The sequence below is a fragment of the Anabrus simplex genome, chromosome 4 (genome assembly GCF_040414725.1).
Source record: "Anabrus simplex isolate iqAnaSimp1 chromosome 4, ASM4041472v1, whole genome shotgun sequence".
Taxonomy (NCBI): domain Eukaryota; kingdom Metazoa; phylum Arthropoda; class Insecta; order Orthoptera; family Tettigoniidae; genus Anabrus; species Anabrus simplex.
In genome coordinates this window covers 386,260,470-386,269,057 of record NC_090268.1, presented here as the reverse complement: position 1 = coordinate 386,269,057, position 8,588 = coordinate 386,260,470, and positions in this window count along the sequence as shown.

The following is an 8,588-nucleotide window of genomic DNA, read 5'->3' as shown; positions in this document are numbered from 1 at the left end:
CAGGGCTAGTATTATTAATTTAATATCTAAGAAATTCAAGAGTTCCACACAACTGCACTAGTTCCGTTGCCTGACTACGTGTGGTGCTGGTGTAGTCTCACCATCTAATCCACTGTAGAAAAGAAGAGACAGCAAATGGAGGAGCTAAGGACGTAACACATTCAATCTTAAAATTGCATTCATAGGTAGACATAGTTCTGAAACCCTCCGCATGATGTCACTGCACTTGACTCTTTGTCACCATTTACGTGCTATTCGTTGCCGTCTGTCAGCAGCTTCGGAGAAAGTCGGAATGTCTAAGGTATGAAGGTAACGGTCGAGCGGTAAGCACGGATTACCCCCTGGCGAGATGAGCTCTCTTCGGTACGGATCCCATGCGGCTGCTCCATTTTGAAAGCCTGGCCTTACGACGATAGCAAGTCGAAAGTTGTGTGGAGGATTTTTTTAAAATTTATACTCTGTTGCTGTTAATCCATTCAAATATGTGCCAGTATTTCTCTACCTTGTTCCAATGCAGAGGCTGACGGTCCTTTCAGTCATCTGAACTTGGTGAAAATAAAAATGCGTACCGACTCCACACGAGAACTGCTTCACACTTCACGCCAAAAACGCACTTAGAAGTGTTATCAAGCCCTGTTACACATAATTATGAATTCTCTGAAAGTGCCTTGCGTAAGACAGGAACCTCAGCTGCATATTCATATTCCAATTACAACTACACCAGAAGAGGAACCTGAGTCTTCTCATTTATTAGGTATGTTGCAGTTATTCATTCATTTAATGTTTAAATATTCCCCTCGTGTAGACTTACTTCACAAAATTTTCATGTAGTGACATTTTAACCCGTCCGCCTCTGTAATGTATTGGTTAGTGTGATTAGCTGCCACCCCCCGAGGCCCGGGTTCGATTTCCGGCTCTGCCACGAAATTGGAAAAGTGGTATGAGGGCTGGAACGGGGTCCACTCAGCCTCGGGAGGTCAACTGAGTAAGGGATGGGTTCGATTCCCACCTCAGCCAACCTGGAAGTGGTTTTCCGTGGTTTCCACTTCTCCTCCAAGCAAAAGCCGGGATGGAAACGAACTTAAAGCTACGGCCGATTGCTTCCCTCTTCCTTGTCTATCCCTTCCAATCTTCCCATCCCCCGCAAGGCCCCGGTTCAGCATAACAGGTGAGGCCGCCTTGGCGCGGTACTGGTCATCCTCCCCAGTTTCATCCCCGACCCAGTGCCTGAAGCTCCAGAACACTGCCCTTGAGGCGGTAGAGGTGGGATCCCTCGCTGAGTCTGAGGGAAAATCCGACCCTGAAGGGTAAACAAATAAAGAAGAAGAAGACATTTGAACCCAATTAGTGACTTCATGATAATTGGCAACACTGATTCTAGTATCTCCCAAAGGCGAGCAAAGTCTACACTTAAACAGAGCAAAGCGATCTATTCAATTTACAGTAGTATTGCTTTCTTGCATAAATAAATAAGAAAATAACACAAATATTAGGTAACACCACCCTAGATTTAAGAGTGAGAAAATCCTTCTATTCGACTGAGCACAATTTTTAGGCTAATCTAATAGGAAAGTTAGAGCATATAAGGTGGAATAAAACATTTAAACCGGCGAGTTGGCCGTGTGGTTAGGGGCGCGCAGCTGTGAGCTTGCATCCGGGAGATAGTGGGTGCGAGCCTCACGGTCGGCAGCCCTGAAGGTAGTTGTCTGTGGTTTCCCATTTTCACACCAGGCAAATGGGGTTGTACCTTCATTAAGGCCACAGCCACTTCGTTCCAACTCCTAGCCCTTTCCTATCCTATCATCGCCATAAGACCTATCTGTGTCGGTGCGACGTAAGGCAAGTTGTAAAATAAAAAATAAAAATCATAACGCAGGAGGTCATTTCATCAGATACAAAGGGCATTATTCATATTCCTTAAATCACGGTAAATACAAAATAAAATCAATTTGAAAATATATGCAAGTACCAGGCTGTATAGCCGTTGCGCCTGAAAATAATGGTATGTGACAATGTTATCGAAGTACTGACACGCGGCACATATATAATTATGAACGACAATTCTTTGATAGAAATTCCCACAACATTGAACTTTAGACAATTAAACCTTACAGGCCAGAGTTCTAAGCTGAAATATTTCACACGATTTTTCTGGACACCACACAATGATTGCAAGTAATGTTCATTTTTAAGTGATTTTCCTAAAGAGCAATTCAGTAAATTGATCGAAGTCTATGGAAAATATTTTGATAATCGTACGATATAAATCTGAAATTGAGCGCAATATTCAATTCTGAATACTTCAAAGATAGGACTGTGGCACAAATCCAGAAGTTCCTATTGACCAGTGGTCACCATAATGGTCTTCGTGAGCTTTATAAATTGAGTACTTTGGCCCTTCCGCCCGCAATTCTTAAAGTCGTCTCCGAGGCACATTCGTGCATGTGGGGCTATCCCTTTTTTCCATTCGCTATTCCTGAATATTGTATCTACAATTTTTGGAAAATAAATAAATAAATAAATAAATAAATAAATAAATAAATAAATAAATAAATAAATAAATAAATAAATAAATAAATAATAGAGAAGGATCATCGTGTTCAATTTAAAGCATGTGAGGACTTCTACATTCACGTCACCAAGGAATTCTGAACAAATCGTAGGGTCGAATTCACCTACATGTAATTAGGGTGAGTAGAATTGGAATTTACTAAATATATTGTGCTACTGCATGGTTCATAGTTGCATGCCTCCGTGGGGAATTCAGGATACGCCACTGCCACTTAAGAGCCAAAAGAGAAAGAAATAGGTCAAAAGTGCGACAAATAAATTACAGACCATACCTCAGAAGAAAGTACAGATACTACGGAAATAAACTCAATAACAATTATCACAGATACAGTCCGGCTCCATAGCTAAACAGTTAGCGTGCTTGCCTTTGGTCACAGGGGTCCCGGGTTTGATTCCCGTGAGGGTCGGGAAATTTAACCATCATGGGTTAATTTCTTTGGCACAGGGGCTGGGCGTGTCGTCTTCATCATCATCTCATCCTCATCATAACGCGCAGGTCGCCTACGGAAGTCAAATCAAAAGACCTGCACACGGCGAGCCGAACTTTTCCTCGGACACTCCCGGCACTAAAGTCATACGCCATTTCATTTCATCAGAGATACAATGAAAATGAAAATGACATTGATTATAGACACGAGTTAAAGAGAAGAGACAGAGAAACTCAAGAACGTCTTGATAGGTTCATGAAGGAGCAGCAGATACCAAAGAATAACCAAAAAAGAGAAAACAGGAGTCAACATGAAGATCAACAGAAGATTGATAAAATTGTTAGAGTAATCCGAAAATTATCAGCAGGATGATAGAAATGATCATGAGATGAGAAATGGTGGATTTTCTAATAATAAAGAAAACAAATACTCCAAATGACTAAATGGGGATTCATTACCATGTGACCCTGAAACAAAATTTATAATCAAGATTGAAGCGTGGCACATACAAGATGAAGATTTACTTAAAGAACAAGAGAGAGATAAGTACATACGGAAAAGAAGAGTATTACCAATTATTCAAGTCAGAATTACTAATAGAGTTACTCATGTGCTAATTGATACTGGTGCGGAGATCTTTGTTACATCTGAAGATCTTTATAATCAAATCAAGCGACATGATGATATCAAGATATTACCAATTTGAAATCTCAAAGTCAGAGGAATAATTACTGAAGAGTCCGTGAAATGCAAATTTCAGATATTGTCTAAGATTATCATTCATAATATGGATTTTGAGCACATATTCATCATACTGGAAAATGTTCAATATAGTATTATTATTGGATTTGACTTTTTGAATAAATATAGTGGGATTATTAATTTTTCAAATGGCACCGTTTGCTTATTAAACGATAAACAAGCACCGTGTTTGGAAAATCCACAGTTAGATGAAGTTCAGCTGATGGATAATTATCAAAGCAACGAAAGGGAACATATAACCGCGTTCACTGCTATTATACAAAACATTATGCCAGGATAATAAACCCGCATGGACCACAGAATTGGCAAGGATAGAATCCTGGATTATGATTTAGAGGAGATTCATGCTGAAGACTATATTTTGCAAACAATCTAGAGAGAAAGCAATGAAACAGAATTGAATGAAGAACAAAAGCAAATCCTGATGAGAACATTATTAGAATATAAGGAAGTATTTGGTACTAAACCTGGTAAAATTAAAGATATAAATATAAATTACAAGTTACAGATATTACTCCCTATTTGAGGAAGCCATATTGTCCCCATCAAAGGTATTCTTTATCAGATCATTTACTACAGGTCTGCATTGAAAATTTATTGTTCCCCAAGAGTTTATCATTTGGAGAGCTGTGTTAGTAACCAAATACCATTTATAGGTATTTCGTTGTAAGGAAGTATATATGAGTCAAATGCGCCAGACTGTTTTTCCAATTCAGAGGGAGCAAGTATTGATCCGTCTTCGATCGAGTACAGGGGTAGATCATGTGACAGAATGGTTCCCCGAATGATGAGTGTGCGTGTGCTGACCAGCGGGCGAGCAAGCCACAAAATTTCTAGAATAGTCACAGCCAATTACAAGAGACACTGTAAACCAATGATCATCTTTGAAAGCGACAGACCCCTAGCTAAAGCTATATAACCTCATGCTAGCATTAAATCTTTCTCTTCTTCCTGCTTATTCTGCGCTGCGCTGCTGACTACGTACTTACTGTTCATCGAGACCACGTAGGAATTAATTCAGTCTTGTAGACGACAACCTACTCTGCTAACTGTGACTGTAGTTATTTACGATAGAGCTTTAAAAAGTGGTACTTCGAATTTAGTGGATCCAAGTTAAGTTCATTTCTCCATGCGAATATTGAACATTCCGACTGGTGTGTGCATATTTTAATACTTATTGTATTAGTTGCAGCTTAACACTACTCGCACGTGGCGAACTCAGCCCAACGGATCGTCGTCAACATCAAGATGAATTCTGCTTCTACAAGATACAGCGTAATTTCATCGTGGCACGTCTACTGCTGTATCTCCATGACCTGATAAACATGTAAGGCGTTTCTGGCTGGAGAAGGTGACGGACGGCAAATGCCGGAATGATGGACACCTCAACCAGGAATCGAACAGAAGCTAACATTTGACTACCATTTTTAATTGTCTAATATCTTTCTCAACTATGTAAAACTAGATGGTTTTTCTTCCCTAGATCGTAGTTATGTTAGTTTTAGCAGCAGTTTGAGTTGTTTCCATTTTCATTCTCATGGTGGCATGGTAGACTGAGTTACCTGTGTGATTGTAATTTTGAGATCTATTAGATTAATTGGTGCAGTTGTTCTTTTGAATGAATTCTCAAGTGCAGGATTTATACATGTAAAAATAATTGACCACGCGATAAACGTCGTCTGATTTAGATGTGATACTGTATTTGGAATATCGTGATATGGAGTTGTATCTAATTTTGAGATGTAGTGTCGAATTGACTGTCATCAAAGTTCACTTGCAATTTTAGGATCGTGTCATCTAATTTCACGACAATTTTCAAGAGGACTGATAGACGTAATAATCACTAATAATAATGGTAATCATAATAATAATACTAATAATAATAATAATAGTAATAATAATAATAATAATTAATTGTGATTTCGAAGTAGACTCAGATTCATTAGCGAGTGTTACCTACCTACCTTAAGTAACGTAACTGATCATTAGAACAGTGACCACATGCTGAAGTTCTAATGAATAAAATGGAAAATTCGGTTTAAATTTGTTTCTGAAATAATAGGTGAGATAGCTGCCAGCTGATTTTCGTAAATGCTGTTGTTAATTATAGGAGGCTCAGGTTATATTTTCATTTAAATTTAATTTTTTTTAAAGGCAGTAAAGGCCTAATCCATCTGATATTATGTGATTTCAGAGCCGAACTGTTGTCTGCATCGATGGAGATCATGTTATTTTTGTAAGTTCAATACTGAAAATCAAGACACCACGAAAGTAAATGTGTTTAAAATAGCAAGAATATTTTGTTTTAAATGAGTGTTTATGTGAATAAATGTCAGAATGTTGTTTTAAATTATTTTGTGCTTGGTCGTCACCCCTTTCCCTAAAATGCTTCTAGAAAACAAAAAGCCCCCTTGGGATATCTCGCTCACTGGCTGGGCTTAGCTTGGCAATAAATGGTGCAATAACATATTGCAGAGAATTATAAGGATCAAACAAGGAAAATGGAACGTGATAAAATCATTTCTAAGCATGTTTCAAAATACATTCATCCACTGACGGTTGTTGTAAAACTTGATGGTAATTTGAGGATTGGTCTGGATGCTAGAAATATGAATGATCGACCTGTCATTGAATATGATAGACCGGCACCCATTAGAGAGGTGATACGAAAATTCAGGGCTCATAAATGGATATGTCAAGTTACTTTCATATTAAGTTGGATGATGAAACGAAACTTTATACAGTATTTATGTTTGAAAATATAACTTATTGTCTTAAAAGATTGCAATTTGGTATGAAAAATTCTGGAGCAGCTTTGATCCGTGCCTTGGATGAGATACTGTGTCAAGACTTGAAAGAAGACATACCCATTTACGTTGATGATATTTTGATACCTGAAATAGACTTTGAGAATCGCATTAAATGCTTCAGTATCTTATAGAAAAGTTTGGGGAAATATCATTTTAAAATTAACTTAATAAAACGTCAGTTTTGCGAATCTAAAGTTCTGCATTTGGTGGCATGAGCTTGACGGTAAAGGGATACGTGGAAATCTTGTTAAAATTCAAACAATCTTGGATTTAACGACGTCTTGCCACATCAAGCAGGTACGTCAATTTCTTGGATTGGCACAATTATTTTCTCCACATTGACTGACTTTTACACAAACAGTTGCACCATTGCAACAATTGTTGTGCAAGAATAACCTCTAGAAATGGACGCAGGAATGTCAGAAACCTTTCATTGCTACTGAGAAGATGATGGTGGACAATACCAAACTTAGGTATCGAAATACTGATTGGCCATTTTTCATCCAAACCTATGCTAAAAAAATAGGTACCAGTGTTGTACTTTATCAAGATGATTCTGATACCAAGACTAGACATTATTTAGCATTCATGAGTAATAAGCTTAAAACCACGAAGGAAATTATGCTACCACTGGGATTGAAGATTTAGCAATAGTTCAAGCACTAGACCATTGGAAAAATAAGTTTAGGATTTAAGATCATTGTCAAGACTGGTACTGGAGTTCTGTCATTCATCAAGACATCTGCTCCTACCAGTGAACGCGTAACGAGATGGGCATTATTCATACAACAGTTTCATACCAAAGTAGAACATTGCCCAGCACGAGATATCATTCTCGCAGACATTCTTAGCCGCAATGCACAACAAGACGATAACAGCAAACAGATTAACCAGACAAAACTGACACCAAATGATCAAGAACTATTACGAAGATTACGATATTTACCACAAGCTCGGAAGAGAGAGCAAGAACTGCGTGATAATATTCGATTATTGGAAGGGAGAATGACTCCACAAGTTGCTAATGATATTAATATGGGACGCATTTCAAAGCCTTACCTGTTAATTAATGGAATGTCATATAAATATGCTGATAGGAATCGTTCTAATTTACGAGTCGCTACACCACGTAAATTTAGGTTTGACATAATATGGAATGCACATCTAATTATTTGTCATTCGGGAACAGCCAAACCTACGACTTAGTATCAGAAAATTCACTTGGAAAATGTTACGCCAAGATATTGCTGAAACAATTAAAATCTGTGAGATTTGTCAGAGAACAAAACCTAACAACTACCTGACTCCTGAAGTAATCAAACATATCATACAATCTAAACCTAAGGAGATTTTTTGCTTTAGACGTGTTTGATCAACTACGCAAAGCTCAAAGATGTCATAGGTATATAGTAGTAGTCATGGACATCTTTACTAAATATTGTAGGTTCCTGCCGATTCAAAAAGCAAAGGCAAATAATATTCTGAAGAGACCGCGAGATAATATAATTCCAACCATGGGACGGACAGATTACCTCCTAACACATCGTGGATCTCAAATTACCATCATTGAATTGAATTCAGGTCTGCTATGGAAAGGCAAGACATCAGTCATATTATGAATTCCATCAGACATCCGCAGGCAAAACCGGCTAGAAGATTAATGTCTGAAATTGCTAAGTATTGCTAGATATTCTGTCCAAGTCAGTATTGGAAGTGGTTAAATATTTTGCCAATGATTGAACATCACATAAACTCTACCGTTCATGAATCACAGGACAAATTCCTAAGGTAATACATCATCGGCAGAAACCGAGAAGACCTTGGGATGTAACTATCAGCATTCCTCCGGACGCAGATCCAACACATGAAGCTCGAATTAAAGGGACAAGTGACAAGCAAAGACACGAAGCTGAGAAGAGATTAAGACGTCGTTGCAATAGTACGCCGATCCCCGAGTCTAAGTCTCTTGGCGTCGAAGAAAAATCCACGGTTTGGGTCAGTAAGCATCTCAGGGTTT